The sequence below is a fragment of the Hipposideros armiger genome, unplaced genomic scaffold (assembly GCF_001890085.2).
Source record: "Hipposideros armiger isolate ML-2016 unplaced genomic scaffold, ASM189008v1 scaffold_210, whole genome shotgun sequence".
NCBI classification, from domain to species: domain Eukaryota; kingdom Metazoa; phylum Chordata; class Mammalia; order Chiroptera; family Hipposideridae; genus Hipposideros; species Hipposideros armiger.
Genome location: NW_017731560.1, coordinates 791,033 through 806,815, shown reverse-complemented (window position 1 = coordinate 806,815; position 15,783 = coordinate 791,033). Strand labels below are relative to the sequence as shown.

The 15,783-nt window shown below is 53.2% G+C and overlaps 1 protein-coding gene and 1 long non-coding RNA gene across 6 annotated transcripts in view; one reads left to right on the top strand and one right to left on the bottom strand.

Moving 5' to 3' along the window:
- Positions 1 to 6,774: 6,774 nt before the first annotated feature.
- On the bottom strand, positions 6,775 to 13,863 carry LOC109388888 (uncharacterized). The gene is made up of 3 exons (XR_002125284.1): positions 13,778 to 13,863; positions 11,518 to 11,709; positions 6,775 to 7,117 (listed from the first exon to the last, which is right to left on the bottom strand). It is a non-coding gene; the product is annotated as an uncharacterized LOC109388888 (long non-coding RNA).
- ELF4 (E74 like ETS transcription factor 4) overlaps positions 13,598 to 15,783 on the top strand; it is a 40,420-nt gene continuing 38,234 nt past the window's right edge. For 2 of the 5 annotated variants that reach the window (XM_019653956.1, XM_019653952.1), the window contains exon 1: positions 13,751 to 13,876. The gene's annotated coding sequence lies outside the window, so the exon portion shown is untranslated. Of the gene's footprint in view, positions 13,665 to 13,750; positions 13,877 to 13,922; positions 14,151 to 15,783 lie in introns of those variants that run through there. The other 3 variants (XM_019653958.1, XM_019653954.1, XM_019653957.1) reach the window with 2 other exon arrangements.

Below are 15,783 nucleotides of genomic sequence, written 5' to 3'. Positions count from 1 at the left end.
ACAGCTAAGATGCTGAACAACAGCTCAACCTGGAGCTGGGCTGCCGTGAGTCGCAGGCGACGGCGTAGGCTGCAGCCCCTGCTGCAGTGGGTTGCCATGGTCTACCGTGTGTAGCCAGCAGCCAGCATGAGCGGCCAGCAGCCGCAGTGAGCGGCCGTCCAGAAGCCGGCGACTGATCTGCCTCTCCAGGGAAGAGCGCAATGATGGTGCCAACTTTGGGCAGTGAAGCAATGTCCTCCATAACTAGACTGAAGAACAAAAAAAGGATAGCAACTTGTCTGTTCCCCTTCCCCCAATTCCCCAATTTAAAAAAAAAATCAAATCTTATTTCAATTAAGAGGGAATTTTTACTACTTTCAAAAGTCCAATTGTGAATCTTTTTGTAAAGAGAAAATTATGACCAGTCTGGATCTTTTTTTCAATACTGTGTTTGTTTAAAGGGAGTTGCAGCTACAACAAAATCCCTTCTGAACACTAGTACAAGACAAATGTCCACTTTGAGAATGAGCTTCACTGGAACAGTTCTTACTCTGTGTACAGGTTTGGTGAAATATAATCTGATATATCATATCCAAATCTTTAGGTAGAAAATTCACCTATATCCTGTGAGACAGCACTCACTATATAGTAATAATTGCTGTTTATAAAGATAGTAAGACACTATTAAGTGTTTTGCAAATCATTTCAAAAAAGATTAAATTGTAATTTGTCTTGTTTTAGTGTGATTTATAGTTTTAATTCTTTGACAGTTGTAATCCTATATGGAATGTCATTGTAATTCAGTTAATTAAAATTAAATGATCTATTCATCTAATTAGTGTTAAGTGAGTGCTCGCTATGAGCCAGGTGGATGTTGGAAGAGGAAGATGGAGAAAACACGGCCACTTTTCTTAAGGAACTCCTGGTGGTCAGTGAGGAAGACAGACATGTAAAAGCAGAAGTATAATATATTGAGATGGTTCATAGAAACACACAAAGTACTGTGGACACGCCAAAAATAGACATCAGCCAGGGGTCAGCAAACTGTGGCTTGCGAGCCACATGAGGCTCTTTGGGTACGTTCTGTCTCAAAAGTTTGCCGACCCCTGGAAGGGCCAATCCTGTCTCTCACAACAATTTAAAAGGTATTTGAGAGCTATAAATATATTTTTACATAATCGCCATTATGTGAATAATATCCTTTAAAAATTTTATAAATGAAACTATGGCAGTTGTATTTTCATTTTCAATTTTACTTCACAGCCTGCAGCTTGCGAGCCATGGTTTGCTGACCCATGGCGGCTCTTCCGTCTCAAAAGTTTGCCGACCCCTGAGCCAGACCATCCATCTTTAGGTCAACCACTGCTGCTAGGTCACTTTCTAAAGCATCACTTGGTCCATGTTCCCCCGACCCCACCCCACCTTGTTGAAGAACACACAGTGGCTCTCTGTCACCAACCACATGAAGTGCAAAGTCTTCTATAGCACTCCTGATCTCAGCCCACTCTCCCTGTCTGGCCTCCTTTCCCATGACTTCATACACATGTGCATGCACAGATAAACATCTGGTTTATTGCCACCTTTAAACTTTTGTTCATGCTCTTCACATCTGGAACGCCATCCCTAATCCCTTTTACCTATCCAAATCCTGCTCATCTTCCAAGGTCCAAATGAAATCCCACCTAGGCAACACCTAGGTACCAGTTGGACAAGTGCCTATGCATGATTTCATCTCTGAACTCCAGTTTCACTTACTGCCTTTGAACTTGATTGTTCTTTAAGTCATTCTCTGCATTGTTAGTGTTCACTGCTTAAATTGATTGTAAGCTATCCCAGAGCAGAGACTTTTTTTCTCAAGATAGGGACAATGTGCCCCACTCCAACCCCAAACCCTACTAACATCTGAACAAGCCTTTGGTTTCTTGTTTGGATGATGCCAGATAACAGGGCTTTCTGTAAAAATGAGCCTCTGTCTCACAGCTTCTGTTCTCTGTCATCCAGCTTATCAGGCCCCCCATCATTTCAACCACTGCCATGACTTGCCACTTAACTGAGGATGCATTTCATCTGTACAGGCCCCCAAGGATCACAGGCACTGATTTCTGACTGTACAAACGGTCAGTGTCAGTTGAGGTTTGGCCCTTGATAGCCAGCCTGTGATTAGCTGGGCCGCAGCACAGTGCAGAACAGGGCTAGCCACACCCTGCAAAGAAGAGTTGGCGCTCTGCCAAAATATCAAGCATTTGGAACCCACCCACTTGACTTTGACCTCACTTTTCTTTGCCATTTTACAAATGCTATCCAATAGCACCTCAGCACCTGTTCATGATGGTACTAGCCTTTGCCTGGCCACCTGAAAGGCACACCAGGAGATGTCTTCATGCCTTAGCTGGATAGATGGACATGAGAGAAGGTAGTGTGTTTCATTGGAAAGTGATCAGAGAGAGTAAGCCTCTTTTTGGAGGATGAGGTCAACATATGTGACTTTTTTGTTGTTGTTCTAATCAACAGGGTCTGTTTTGGAGACAAGAGACTTAAAGCAGAAAGGGATGGGTGTGGGGAATCCACAGTGACCTACTGCAGGCTGCTTCCTCGAAGGAAAATCAGCAGCTTCTCTAGAGACCCATTTATATACAAAGGAATTCTCCCCTCCCTTCCACAACTACCCCTTCCCTTTCCGATCCTCTCAAATTTCGCTGCCACAATACCCCTCTGTCCTTCCCTGACTCCACCTAAAGCTGGGCACCCTTGCTGCCTTAGAGATCGTTGGCACTCAACCCCAGTGCCTTGCTCTCAGGGCAGAAGGGAAGTCCTGCTGGGTCCAGAGGTAAAGCAGGACTGCCTCTGGCCTCTTTCCCATCTTATCAGAGAATTTCTGGCGGGCACAGACACATGTACACAAAACCACACAGACACACAGCCCAAGCCAGTGATGACGTTCCCCTGCCTGGCTGGTTCTACAGATGGGTGTGACTGGGTCAGAGTACAGGGAGGGTCTAAATATTTAGATACTGGACTGCCTAGCCCTGATTGGAAAACAGGGATCATCTCAAAATGAACATTTTGAGAAAGAAACAGCCCTTGACATCCAGAAGCTGACCTGGGACTGTCGGCTAGGCCTTGGTGTTGCTACAAACTGGCCTGGTGCTCACTGCTAGTCCTGGGTGTTGTTGAACATAAGCCAATTCATAAGACATTAGCATTGTACAAGGCCACTCTGACCATGGTGGATCGAGACAAAAACAAGACTACTCCATAATCATCTGTAAACACAGACAAAAACATGATCATCGCCCAAACCACAGAAATGACCAAACATCACCCCCCCCCCTTTCCTGGCTAACCTGAGCAATGGCTCCTTCTTTACCAGTCACAGCACTAGCCTCACGCTAGTCTGCCCACCCAGTGGGTAAGATTTAATAAGACACCCAGTCATCGAATTTTCCCTTCTTCCTAACAACATCCAATCCAGAGCAAAGCCCAGCTTCCTTAAACCCTCCCCAAATTACCCAGGCCAGCCCAAATCCTATCAGTCTTTTCTAGCACCCTCTTCTTTCCCCACAGTGTGCATTCCCCCTTGCTGCAGTGAGCCATAAATCCAACTTGTTTAACCTTAAGAGTGTCCTGGTGGTCTCCAGCTGGTGGGTGTTGACAGTTTGGAGACAAAGAGCCAAAATATCTTCTGGAGGCCTACTGCCGTTCAGAGAGTCCTGTGAATTTTGCCTTGTCTTGTACCATCCTGAAGATCTTACCTAGTCCCAGTGGAACCTCCAAGATCTGTGTCTTAGTGGGTGAAAGCTCAATAGTCATGACTGGGACACAGATGCCTGACTTCCCAGGCAGGTTCCCGCCTACAGTGTCTTGGCATTTGCAGCACAACACAGAGATGCTTCTGGAGAAGCACCTAACATGGGTGTTGAATTTATGAATATATACATTAATAAATGTATTTGTTGGTCAGCTAGAAACATTTACTGTGCAGCTACTGCATGCCATGATAATAATAAATATAAAAATGTTCACTATGCTTACATGAATATGTTTAGTATCCTTAATACAGAGGATGTAGCTGACATTCAAACAGATTACACCTCTTTCTCTTCACTTTTCCTCAGTCCCTTCATTTTTCCCGCTTCCTCTAGGAATCTCTGCAGGTCCCCCTCTCCCCTTGTTTTCTTTCTCCCTGTGTTTCTTCTTCAGGTTTCAGGAAGTGCTCCCTGCCTGTGTGAGTGTTTCCTGAAGCAGTGAAGCACAGTGGAAAGATCACTCTTCTGGATTTGAGTCTCGGCTCTACCATTCACTCCTGGAGGAACTGGGCAGCCTCATCTGTAAAATGAAGAGAACAGACTCGACCATCCCTCCACCCTCAGCTCTAACCTCCTGTGTATGGCAAAGTCTCTCCAGTGCTTGCACAGGACTTTCTTCATCTTTCCATGGACTCAGTTGCCTTTCATCTCTAAGGTCGAGAGCAGATGCTAATGGGACCCAAAGCCCTTGACAAACGTCTCCCCATATTGCTTTTTCTGTCCCTTTGGCTCAAGTAGATTTACAGTTTGGTTTTGTATTTGTTTGTCTGTTTGTCGCTTATGATTCTTCCTTGACTTAGAAAGTTACATCTAGACCAAGGACCGCTAGAAACTGCACTTGCTTTATTTGCTCTCCATGGAGAGTTTGGCAGCCTCAAAACTGGCTCAATGAAAGGGTGGCATCCTTCAACCCCTAAAAAAGTTGGCTTTGAGCCCAGAATTTCCCCAGGAAAGCTTTATGACAGGACTATTCTCAGCCATGATCCTAGAACATACATTCCTACCCAACCACTTAATGGCTCCAATCCCTGACTAACACACCTTGCAGAACATGTAGGTGGACAGCCACCATAACCCAAGGCAGCTCTCAACTTGAGGACTAGAGAAGAGCTCAGAACCACCCCTCACCTCATGCCATAAAAGACCCAAGACCAGCCTGTTCACCCACTTTGTTCTTTTTTTTTTTTCTTAAGATTTTATTGGGGAATTGAGGAAGGGGAACAGTGTTGGAAAATTGGGGAAGAGGAACAGCCAAGTTGTTGTCCTTCAATCTTAGTTGTGGAGGGCGCAGCTAGCTCAGCTCCAAGTCCAGTCGCCATCCACCCACCTGTCGGCAGTTCGCAGCTGCTCAGCTCAAGGTGCTGTGTTCAATCTTAGTTGTGGGTGGGTGTAGCCCACCATTCCATGAGGGAGTCCAACCGGCAACCTTGTTGTTAGGAGCATGTACTCTCATCAGCTGAGCCATCCTGCCACCTGTTGGCAGCTCAGCAGCAGCTCAGCTCGGGAGCAGCTTGGGCACAACTCACTGGCCCATGTGGGAATCAAACTGGCAAACCTGCTGCTCAGAGCTCGCGCTTTTAACCAACTGAGCCACTCAGCTGGCCCACCCCCTTTGCTCTTAATCCATGACCATTTCTACATTGGTCTAGGCCTTGGCATAGCCCTGCCCCAAAATGCATTGACAAGTGAGCCAGGAAACTTGCAAGCTTCAGCAGCACCTTCCTACTACCTGAGCGACAAAAGGAAACTGCATACAGAGAAAGAAAAAAATCAGTACCATGATTTGCTGAGTGAGAAAGGATGCCTAAAGATCACTGCCTCTCCGGAGGGAAAGGGGAGCTTTAGGTGTTTCAGAGACCAGCAGAGCTCCTCCAGCTTGAAGCCTTGCCTTGCCCAGGCCTGTGCCCCTCAGCCACCTTGTTGAGACTAATATCCCAAGCAACCAGTGTGGGATTCGGGTCTCCACCTCCAGCTGGAGTCCTCAAACTAGTGGCACAGTGGGATGGAGGTGGGGATGGTAGTGAAAACAGAATCCTGGGCTTCAAAGTCACCCCCGCCTCAACCTGGACCAGGACAGTATCAGGTTCTAGAAGCAAAAGCCACAGTGACTTAATGCAAGGGTCCAGCGTAGCTCGAGGCTCAGACCACTCCACATTTGTCCTCATGGTGGCACGAGCCCATGTGCTGGCCTGTTCCTTGGAACAGGAGGTTGCAAAAAAGAGACCTCAGCTTCCTAGTGACCCCCCCTAGCCAGTTCCAAAGCCCTGTGGACAGAAGGAAATCCCAGAAGCCCTCCTCTCAGCAGGTGCTCCCTGTGGGAGGTGGATAATTGCAAAAGGTTATCTTAGTGGGGGAGCTTAGTGGGGGAGCAGAGTTGGAAACATGCAGTTCCCTTCCGGGCATTCCCTAAGTGCCCCAAAACAGCACTGAGTGGCCTCGCTGGATAGAAGCTCGGCGGTCTCCATGGGGACTCTCACCCGCCACGTCTTCCCAGCTGCCCCAACTGAGTCTTTCCCTGGGAGCCCGGAGCCGCGCTTGCTTGCCTGACCGGACGGGAGGAAAGTGGAGGTAAGGGGGGCCAGGGGCAGGAAAGAAGGGATTGAGGGGAAGTTTCATGGGGTGTGCCGGGGACGGGGTAGGATTCTCATGAGTCAGCGGATCGGGCTCAGTGTGACTTCACTGCTTCCCGAGAAGAGGCGCCCTGGGCAGGAGGCAGCTGGCTGCCTGCGCCGGGCAGGCACCGGACGGGCTCGGGGCTGGCCAGGCCGCCTGGGACTGGGGCGGAGAGGGGAGGCCACGCGGGAGCCGACCTCTCTCCTCTCTTCCTCCTTCCTCCCGGACTCCAGTTCCCGCCTAGGCCCCAGACTCCGCGCGCTGTGTGTCCCTTCTGCAGGTGGCGCTGCGGAGGCGCCCTGGGCGCACGCCTGGGGGTCAGGGGCAGAGCTCAGCCCGCGGGGATCGCAGCTTTGGAAGGCGCAAGCCGAGAAAGAGGGTGGCCAGGGAGAGGCGGGAGGGGCCGCCAGAACCCCCACTGCCTCGGGGGCCTGGCGTTACCCCCACGTGGCGGGAGATCCCGAGAGCCGACCTTGCTGCGGTAGCGCCTAAGCGTGGGGCAGTTTCGGGAGTGCTTCTAATAGTCCTTCGGGCCACCTCCTGTGCCCCGCCGACGAGCTCGGGGTGGCTCACCTTCAGCAAAGGGATTGCGGTTGCGGGGTGTCTTTCCTCTGCGTTGACGACGCTTTGAAACCGCGGGCAGTAGAATGGAAACTTTGAGTCGCGTCTCGGGCCTTGGCGGTGGGTTTCCCTGAACAGCCACTCTCTAGCCTGGCCCCCTTAAGACCCAGAATGCACCAAGGTTAGACTGTGACCGGAGCTGGGGCCCAGTCTGGGACCAGGGCTCAGCCTAGATGAGGGGTAGGGGCTCAGCCTTGGGCTGGATGTAGGGCGGTGGTTATAGGGATTCCGTGCTTGTCAATCCGGTTGTCAGCAGCCAGAAAGAAAAAAAAAAAAGCTAAGAGGCCCATCTGGGGCTCAAACTTGCAACCTTGGCCTCGGTAGATAGAACTTTGTGTCGTACCTTCTTGCAGGTCCTGAGCTCTAGAAGTCATGATGCTGCTGACTTCCCGTGTTGGTTCATGATTATGTGGTAGCTGTTTAGTTAACATATTAAGGGTATCAGGGCACAAAAATAACTTGTGGCCAGACACATTTAAACTGACAAAAAAGTTGCTGGGGCTGCAACCTCACCCTTTTCAGGGGCTCCAATGGCTATTCTCATGATACAGCTTTATATATTACAGAGTGTGTCTTCTTTTTCTGTGCCAAGAAGTAAAAGCTATGTCCTGTACTAGTGTTCTGGGTGCCTCTTCTCCTGTCAGTCAGTCCAGCTCCCCTGCTTTCAAAGTGTCCAAGGCCATCTGAGAAAGTTATCGAAGGATTTTCCATAAAGAAGAGGAAAAGGGGAAAAACCCAAAAGATCCTGAACGTTCCCAGGTTTCAGCGTGTGCCAGGAGAAATACCGTCTGTCTCCCTCCCAGACCTCAGATCCCGGGCGCCTCCTTCGTACAGGGCGGTGCCCAGCTATTCCTGGAAACCCCCTCCTTTCTACTAACACCCTCACCAAGGTGTCCCCTCCCAGAGCAAGACCTAGGAAAAGGATCATATTGTCAAAGCTTGATGTCCCCTGTCCCGTCTGTCCCTAACCTGACTTGCTGCAGTCCTCAGCCTGCCTCCTTTCTTGATGCCCTCGGGCTGGCTTCTCCTCCTGGAGCAGTGTCTGGGCTGCGTCCCTTCCCTCTAGCCTGGCCCAGTGCCCCACTAGGTGACTGGGAGAGGATCTGATAGACTAATTTGTGTTAATGTGATAATGGGGTCACGTGCTAACCACTGGCCAATTTCTAGCAGGGCCTCACAGCTTCAGTCCCAAATTGAGGCTGCAAGGATGGGAATTTCAAGCTGACTAATATGTACAGCCGACTGCAGGGGTGGAGGGGAGGGACTGGGAGGAACCAAAGCCCTGGACGATCCCAGGGTGCTGGTGCCTTTGAGCTGAGCTGCTGCCTTGGTTTCAGTTTCATCCTTGGCTGACACTTTCCTCCGATGAGTGGAATTGCTTTGGTTTCCCTCCAGCCCCCCTCCCTTCCCCAGCTGCCCCCCCTTTTGGACTGCTAGCTTCCCTCAGCCAGGCCTTCACTTTGTGAGGGGAGAGATGGGAAGATAATTTGGCAGCAATGAGGAAAAAATGTACACGTAGACACCCTCAGACGCACAGACTCACATACCATGCTGCCTTGCTCACACACACACACACACACACACACACACACACTCCGGGCCACAGTTACTCCCTCACTCACATCTGAGAGACCCACATTGACACTGACATAGGCAGGCAAGGCCCTACAGAGACCCTTCCCACACACAGACACACACACACACACACACACACACACACACACTGGCGGCAGCAGCCAACTTGGATGACTTCCTCAAAAGAGGGCTGGAAAGTTTGTTTGCTGCCAACGAAGGGGCCTAGACATTCCGTGAAATGACTCATGCTGTACCTTTATAGACATTAAATATATTTTTATGGATTAAACAACAACAACAACAACCCTTGACCCCTGTAGTGGGGGCTGGGTGGGGAAACTGAGGAGTGGCTGCATTCCCATTGGGCCTCTGTCTAGCGCATGTCTCAGGGTTGTTCTTTCCTCCCTGTGGGATGGGGCAATCCTGAAAGAGCAGAATCATCTACCTCTTGGTACAAACCTCAGCCCTCAGCGGCCCCTTGGCAGGATGTGAAGTGGGTGGAACTGGGGGCTAACAATTCCCCCTCACAGCCTCTCCTCCATACCCCACCTCATCCCCATCCTGAAGATCTGGAGTCAGGCCCCGTGTCCCCACTACAGTATCCCAGTCTGAGTCTTTCCTGATCTCTCCTTCCATTCAGGCGCCTCCTCCCAAATCTCCTGGGTCTGTCCTTACTCCCACCACCCTGCACAACTCCAGGGGGCACTATTCACAGTGTATAATATATAGTGCCCCATGTAATGTCACTGGAGTCCCCTCCACTCACCTGAGCCTCCTCTACATCTGAGGAGGGAATGCCCAGCTTGATGGCTGCTTGGGTCCCTGTCCCCCAGCCTACCCACAGGCCCACAGAAGGCCTTCATGTGTTGGCATCCCTCTGCTCCCCCCAAATCCCAGTCCCTGCCCCCAGCAGCATCCCCTTAAGCCAAACCCTTCTTAGGCCCACTCATTTTGTCCTGCGGGCCATGAGGGGAGGCATCTTTGAAGCATCATTTGGCCTCTCCGCAGGACCATGGGTCACAGTGAGGCGGCCTGTCACACAAGATGGGTGTTGGGCTAGCAGATGTTGGGGGTTGAGGGGTTAACTCTGGCTCCACTGGAGAGTGGCCTGAAAACTCTGCTGCATGCTGTCTCTGATAGGTGCCCTAGTGCAGGCATCAACCCTCCTTCCTGGTCCTAGGGACTTTTCCAGGCTGAGTCCTGGCTCCCAGACAGAGGCTAGGGACCAGTGGGATTAGAGACTTCATGGGGCTTGCCCTCATTTGCTGAACTCTGTCCAAGGCCACTTCTGCCTTATTTTTGCAAATGAACAACAGGATTAGGTCCCTCCCCCTACCACCACTCCAAAAATCTCCCACTAACCAAGAGGGCCAGCCTGTAGGGCACTGAATCTGTCCTCCCTCCAAACACCAGGCTTTCATGTGGCACCTCTTATGTCCTGAGTCAGGGCTGTCATCTCCCTCCAGGCAGGCCCTTGAGCTGCTGTCCAGACCTCCAAGAAGTGAAACCTAGGGGTCCTCTGAAGTTTGGGAGGGGCTTACATGGTGCAGGGGGACTGTCCCAGCAAAGGCCTGGAGGGGAAAGGTATAAACTCTCCCTTTAAATGAGAGCAGGGTTTGGTGGGGGAAGGGGGGGCAAGGGGCCCCCCAAGAGCCCCAACCAAAGATGGTGGCTGGCCAGATGAAAGTTATGGTCTGGGAAGTTGCTCCCAACTACACCCTCCCATCTGTATGTCTGTGCTTTAGCTTAGGCACTCCCCCACCCTTCTCCCATTACTCTCCCCCCAATATTGGCCAGGACAACAGACCATCATCTCAGGAAGGAGCCCTTTGGTATAAGCGAGTCCAAGGAAGTCTTCTATTTTGCAGCTATTCAACAATCTTTTTTGAACAAACACCCAACCACAACCTGGGACTTAAAGCTTTCTGTCTGTCATTGGCTCTAGCTAGGGCCTTGTCATATAAACCCAATAGAGGCAAACCTGGGGTTACTGAACATATTAACAGAAGCATGATTGCTGGCTAGATAAAAAGGATTATAGGGGCTTCTTAGCTTTACAGGTGGGAGGGTTCCTTTTAAAGTATCATTTCTCTCCTAGCTTTTGAATATGCTTCTCATTCCAAAAGTCTGATTGATAGACAACTTTCCTAGCATATGTCTGTGGTGGAAAGTAAGGGCCATGGCCACAGAAGCCATTTTGTCCTGGCCACAGGTTTGAATAGAATTTGTTGAGACTAAGGGCTTAAGGGAGGGGGAAGCAACTAGCCACTTTGTCTCCCAAGAACCTGGGGTGATCTACAGAAGAACACAGGCTGTCAGGCACTGCTTGCAAGAGGGGCTGAGAAAGTTGCTGAAGTGGAAAGGCAAGCTGACTGCAGAAGTGGGGAGGTGGCCCTACACAGGCTATGGGCAGCCAGGGGGCCTCTCTGCTTTTGGAAAGACCCAGGTTGTGAGGCCTGAGAGGACCGAGTAGGGGTTGGAGAGTGAGGGTAAAACCGGGCTGGAAGGAGAGAGGCTGAGAGCACGCTGGATGGCACGGGCTGGGCATCCACAGGCAACTTGAGAAGGGGAATTCCTGCCAACTCAGGGAATGAGCCATTGGCAGAGACAGCATGGCTGTCGTCAGGAGTGGTGATCTCAGCCAGCTTGCCCCACCTGGCTGGGACTCACCCTATTGGTAAGCGGAGGAGCAGGGAGCCAGGTGGGGAAGGGCTGGTAGGCTAGGGAGCAGCAAAGTCATCAGGAAGGGCAGCCCAGCTGACCCAGAACCGCGGAGACAGGAAGGTCATTCAGGTGGCCTATGGCTCCCCAAGGCGAGGTTGGCACAAGATTTTCATCAAGGGAGTGGGATTTGCTTTGGCTGCAGCTCCCAGGTCATGGGGCTCTGGATAGTTCTGAGTGGCTGGGGAAGGTGGGAACTTACTGGTTTTCCACAAGCCGTGGGTTCCAGGTCACCAGCAAACATTCGGGCCAGTCACTATGAGGTGGTCGGCACAGTGCTGTCCTCCCTCCCTGCCCTTCTCAAGAGGAAGACCTCTGTTCTGGCTTTTCTCTGCCTTGAGGCTTCAGCTTTGGTTCCAACCACAAACATGCACAGGAGGGATCCGTGATGAGTCTAGGTAGAGAAAAGCAAAGTGAGGACGAAGATGGCGCTGAAGGCAGCTAACATTTATTGAGGGCTTCCTAGGCACCAAGCGCAGCCACAGCCATAGGATACTTTATTCAATCCTCACCACAGACCTGTCATTTATATTCTTTTTTTTTTTTTTAAAGATTTTTTATTGGGGAATTGGGGGGAGGGGAACAGTGCTGGGGAGTTGGGGAAAGGGGAACAGACAAGTTGCTGTCGTTTTGTTCTTCAGTCTAGTTGTGGAGGACGTTGCTTCACTGGCCCAAGTTGGCACCATCATTGCGCTCTTCTCTGGCGAGGCAGATCAGTCGCCGGCTTCTGGACGGCCGCTCACTGCGGCTGCTGGCCGCTCACGCTGGCTGCTGGCCACACACGGTAGCCCATGGCAATCCACTGCCATAGGGACTGCAGCCCACGCCGTCGCCGGCGACTCATGGCAGCCCAGCTCCAGGTTGAGCTGCCGTTCAGCATCTCAGCTGCGGAGGGCAGTGTCACTGGCCCTCATATGTGGGATCCGAACCGGGGCCCTCTGGCATCCCAAGCGAGTTCCCAACCATCGCGCCACTCGGCCGGCCCCTGTCATTTATATTCTTACTATCGCCAATTTAAAAATAAGATAAGTGAGGCTTAGAGCTTTTAAATGACTTGCCCAAGGACATACAGCTGGAGTAGGAATCCAGGTCTGTCTGTTGTTAGAGACCCCTGAATTCTTAACAAGATGGCAATGTGTGTGTGTGTGTGTGTGTGTGTGTGTGTGTACGTGTCTGCGTGGGCGCGTCCATTAGGGAGTTTCAAAGTCAAGATAAAGGGAGCTTAGGAGACGGCTGGGATCTACCACAATTTTGAGAGGAGAGCCTCATGGGCAAGAGACCAGCAGACAACTGTGTGTCTCTCGGATCCAGAATCCCCTGGGGAAAGTGTGCCCACTTAGAAAAAAAAAAGTGGACATTTGCTCTTGGAGCTTATTTCAGGGACGTGGCTATAGGTAGCCAAGAGGTCTCAAGGGCCAGTGTCGCAGTGCAGCCCTTAGGTTTTTCTTTCCCTGGAAACCTGTAACCTGTAGCTGCCTCCACCATCATCACCCAGCCTTTTCCAAGGCTGGGGAAGCAGGCAGATGCTGGTGGCTGAGCAGGTCCCTGAATCTCAGGCCCTTTGGCCACCCCTGCCCCTCAGAGAGCCCTCCTCCCCTGGGACCCTTTCAGCTTGGCTGCTTTCTGCCAAGGAGATGCCAGGGCTGAGGCCTGGTTGGCACCCTCCTCCAGACTATGGAGAACCTTAAGGAGTCACAATTCCCAGCACCTCCCTCCCAGAGCGTCTTAGCTGTTGGACCAGTGTGTGTGTGTGTGTGTGTGTGTGTGTTGGGGCGGGGGGGGGCTGGTGTGGAGGTGGAGGCAGGCCAGAGGAGAGGGTAAGGGAGAGAAAAGGGGAGACTGAGGTTCAAGTGGGTGCCTCAAGCACAGCGGCCTGGCTTTGGACAGAAAGGGACATTATCTTTGTCCCAGCGTCCTAACGCTGGCTGCCTTTGCACCTGCTGTGCCAGCTCCTCTGTCCCCGGCCTTTACCTCATTCATATCCTCCTGTCCCTCCCCAACCGGGAGCCTTTAAGCTCGACTTCCCGTGGGCTCTGTGGCAGCCCTGCCCTCGCTGTCCCCTGGGGGCGAGAGAGCCTCGAGGGGAAGGACAGACCCAGGGGACCCCTGGAACGGCTACCCCTGCTTTGCTATCGACTGCGGAGGGCCGGGGATGGAGGGGCGCTGCTTCCACCAAGACGCCTCCCTCGCTCCCTCCCCCGCCCCGTCAGCCCGCGGTCCCTCCCGTCGGTCCCTCCCTCCGGCTCTTCCCTCCCTCCTGCCCAGCCTCCTTCGCGCCCGCCCCAGCCGCCGCCTGCGGGGACCTGTGTGGCTCTGCTGCAATTTCCCCTTTCGCTCGGTTGTCTCAGCGTAGGTCTCCACGGGCTTGGGCCCCCTCCCCGGGCGCCCCCGCTGCCCCGGCCGCCGGCCGGGAATTCACCCCACCCCCCAGAGTCGTTTTTTCCCGGGCGCCACGGATTCACCTGGTATTTGCATCTCGCCCTCCAACTTGCCTTTGGCGGCGCGACGTGTGGGAGAGCCCTGCGCCTCGCCCGCCCCGACCCGCCTGCCCCCGCGCCGAGGTGAGTCACGGGCGCAGGGACGCGGGGGCAGTCGGGCAGGGAGGAGAGGAGGGAGGGAAGGAGGGAGGGGGCGGCCTCGGGGACCGACCGGGCGCCGCGCTTTACTTCCACTTCTCCTTTCGCCGGCGCCGAAGTCCCGGCGCCACTTGCCCGGCCCGGCTTCCGAGGGGAGAAGGCGGGCTGGCGGGGCTGGGGACCCGTGTCTCGGCCCCCGGAGCGGGGAGGGGAGCACGGCGACCGACCTGGCCGGGAGACCGAGCCCACTACGCCTCAGGTACGTCGATGGCGCTGGTGTTTCGAGCCTTCAGGGACCTCGAAAAGTTTGCCTGAAGGCGGGATCTGGGGCGCCGGGGCCCCAGAGTGGAGGGGTTGCGGGGCCCAGGGAAGGCGGGGAGAGCGCGGCGTGTTGAGTCCCGCCCTTGCCTCGCCCCACTGTGTGTGTGTTCGGGAACTTGGGCTCCTGGTCCCGGGTTAGAAGCAGAATCTACTTTCCGAGTCGGGGTGGGGGGCCAGTTTTCCCGCGCCCTGGGCAGCCCGGGTTCCTTGACCGGTTCGGTCGCTACAGCAGGCCTCCAGAAGCTGGGTACCGAAGAGCAGGAGGTCGGGCTGGTCTGTAGCGGGACTCTTAAGATTTGTCTGGTGGCCCCTTAGGGTTTCTGCGGCCCGGCGCCTTAGGGTAAAAGACACACACACACACCCGCCAAAATAGAGACCTCTTGGCGGGCACTGGAGTTTACGTGCGAGCCAGCCGCCAGCCTTCCGGCTCCCGCGTTCCCGCTGCTCTCCCGAGTTCTCCCGCCTCTCTGTTCCCTCTTCAGCTGCCCGCTAGGGAAGTCCGCAGCCACACAGCGCGGGACCCCTGCCGACAGCGCTGTGCTTTTGGAGACTGCTGAGGCGGTAGCGCCCTTATGAATTCCTGGTCCCTCCACCGCACCCTTAACCCTGCCGCCCTTTCCTTACGACTGTGTGCCGGCACATGGCCTTTCTGACCAGAGTCACCTGCTGATCCCTTGGCACCGGGCTAGGTCAAATTCGCCCTGGCTTGTGCCCACCACTACCACACCCCAGTAAGGGGATTTGATAGCCATTTGATTCCTGCCCCTCATCCCTCTGCCGGATATTAAGGCCTGTTTGGTCCTGCAGCTTCTTCTGGTTAATGTTTGACAGTTCATTGTAGCTAATCATTTTAATTAGCTCTTAAAGTGGGGAGGAACAGTTAACCTTGGACTTCTCGATTTTTGCTTGGTGGGGCCTCAAATGGGAGGAGTGCTGGGGAGGTGGGGATGTGGGAGAGGAAGTGAAGTCACCACCCCAAGGCCTGAGTCGCCACTGCTGGGCCCTGAACAGCTGGTGGGCACGCCCATCAGGGACTCACCCCTTGTGAGATGACCCCTGGCCTAAGTGCCAGGTGGGAGGGGGGTGAAGGGAACAGATCTAGCTGTCCCCTTTGGCATTGAAAATGCCCAGGGCACACATATGCCCGGCAAGAATGCAAATACCTCCCTGCAGTTAGTTACACAGGGTTTGACCAGTTGTAGGGCGCTTTCTAGCAATTTAGTGGACCCAGAGCAGAAACAGCCTACCAGGGAGCTATCTTGAGTTCAGTGAAGGACTGAGCTATCCTGGATAACTTCCATGCCGGCTGGTGTAGGGAAGAGGCTGTCTTGCATGTGGTTGTCTCTGAGCCTGGGTTCAAAGGCTGGGATGTCTTGTGAGGGGGAGGGGGGCGTTGAGTAGGCTCCACGTTGCCACCCTCAGCCAGCCTCCACTGTGAGCCGAAGGAGTGGCTTGTTTGCAACTATGTCTGGCATTCCTCCCACTGCTGCACTGTTTGCTCCCTGGTTGCTCAGGAACTGGCGCCCACCCCTGGACAAGCTGGGGGCCTGTAACCCACCCTCCCCCTACCT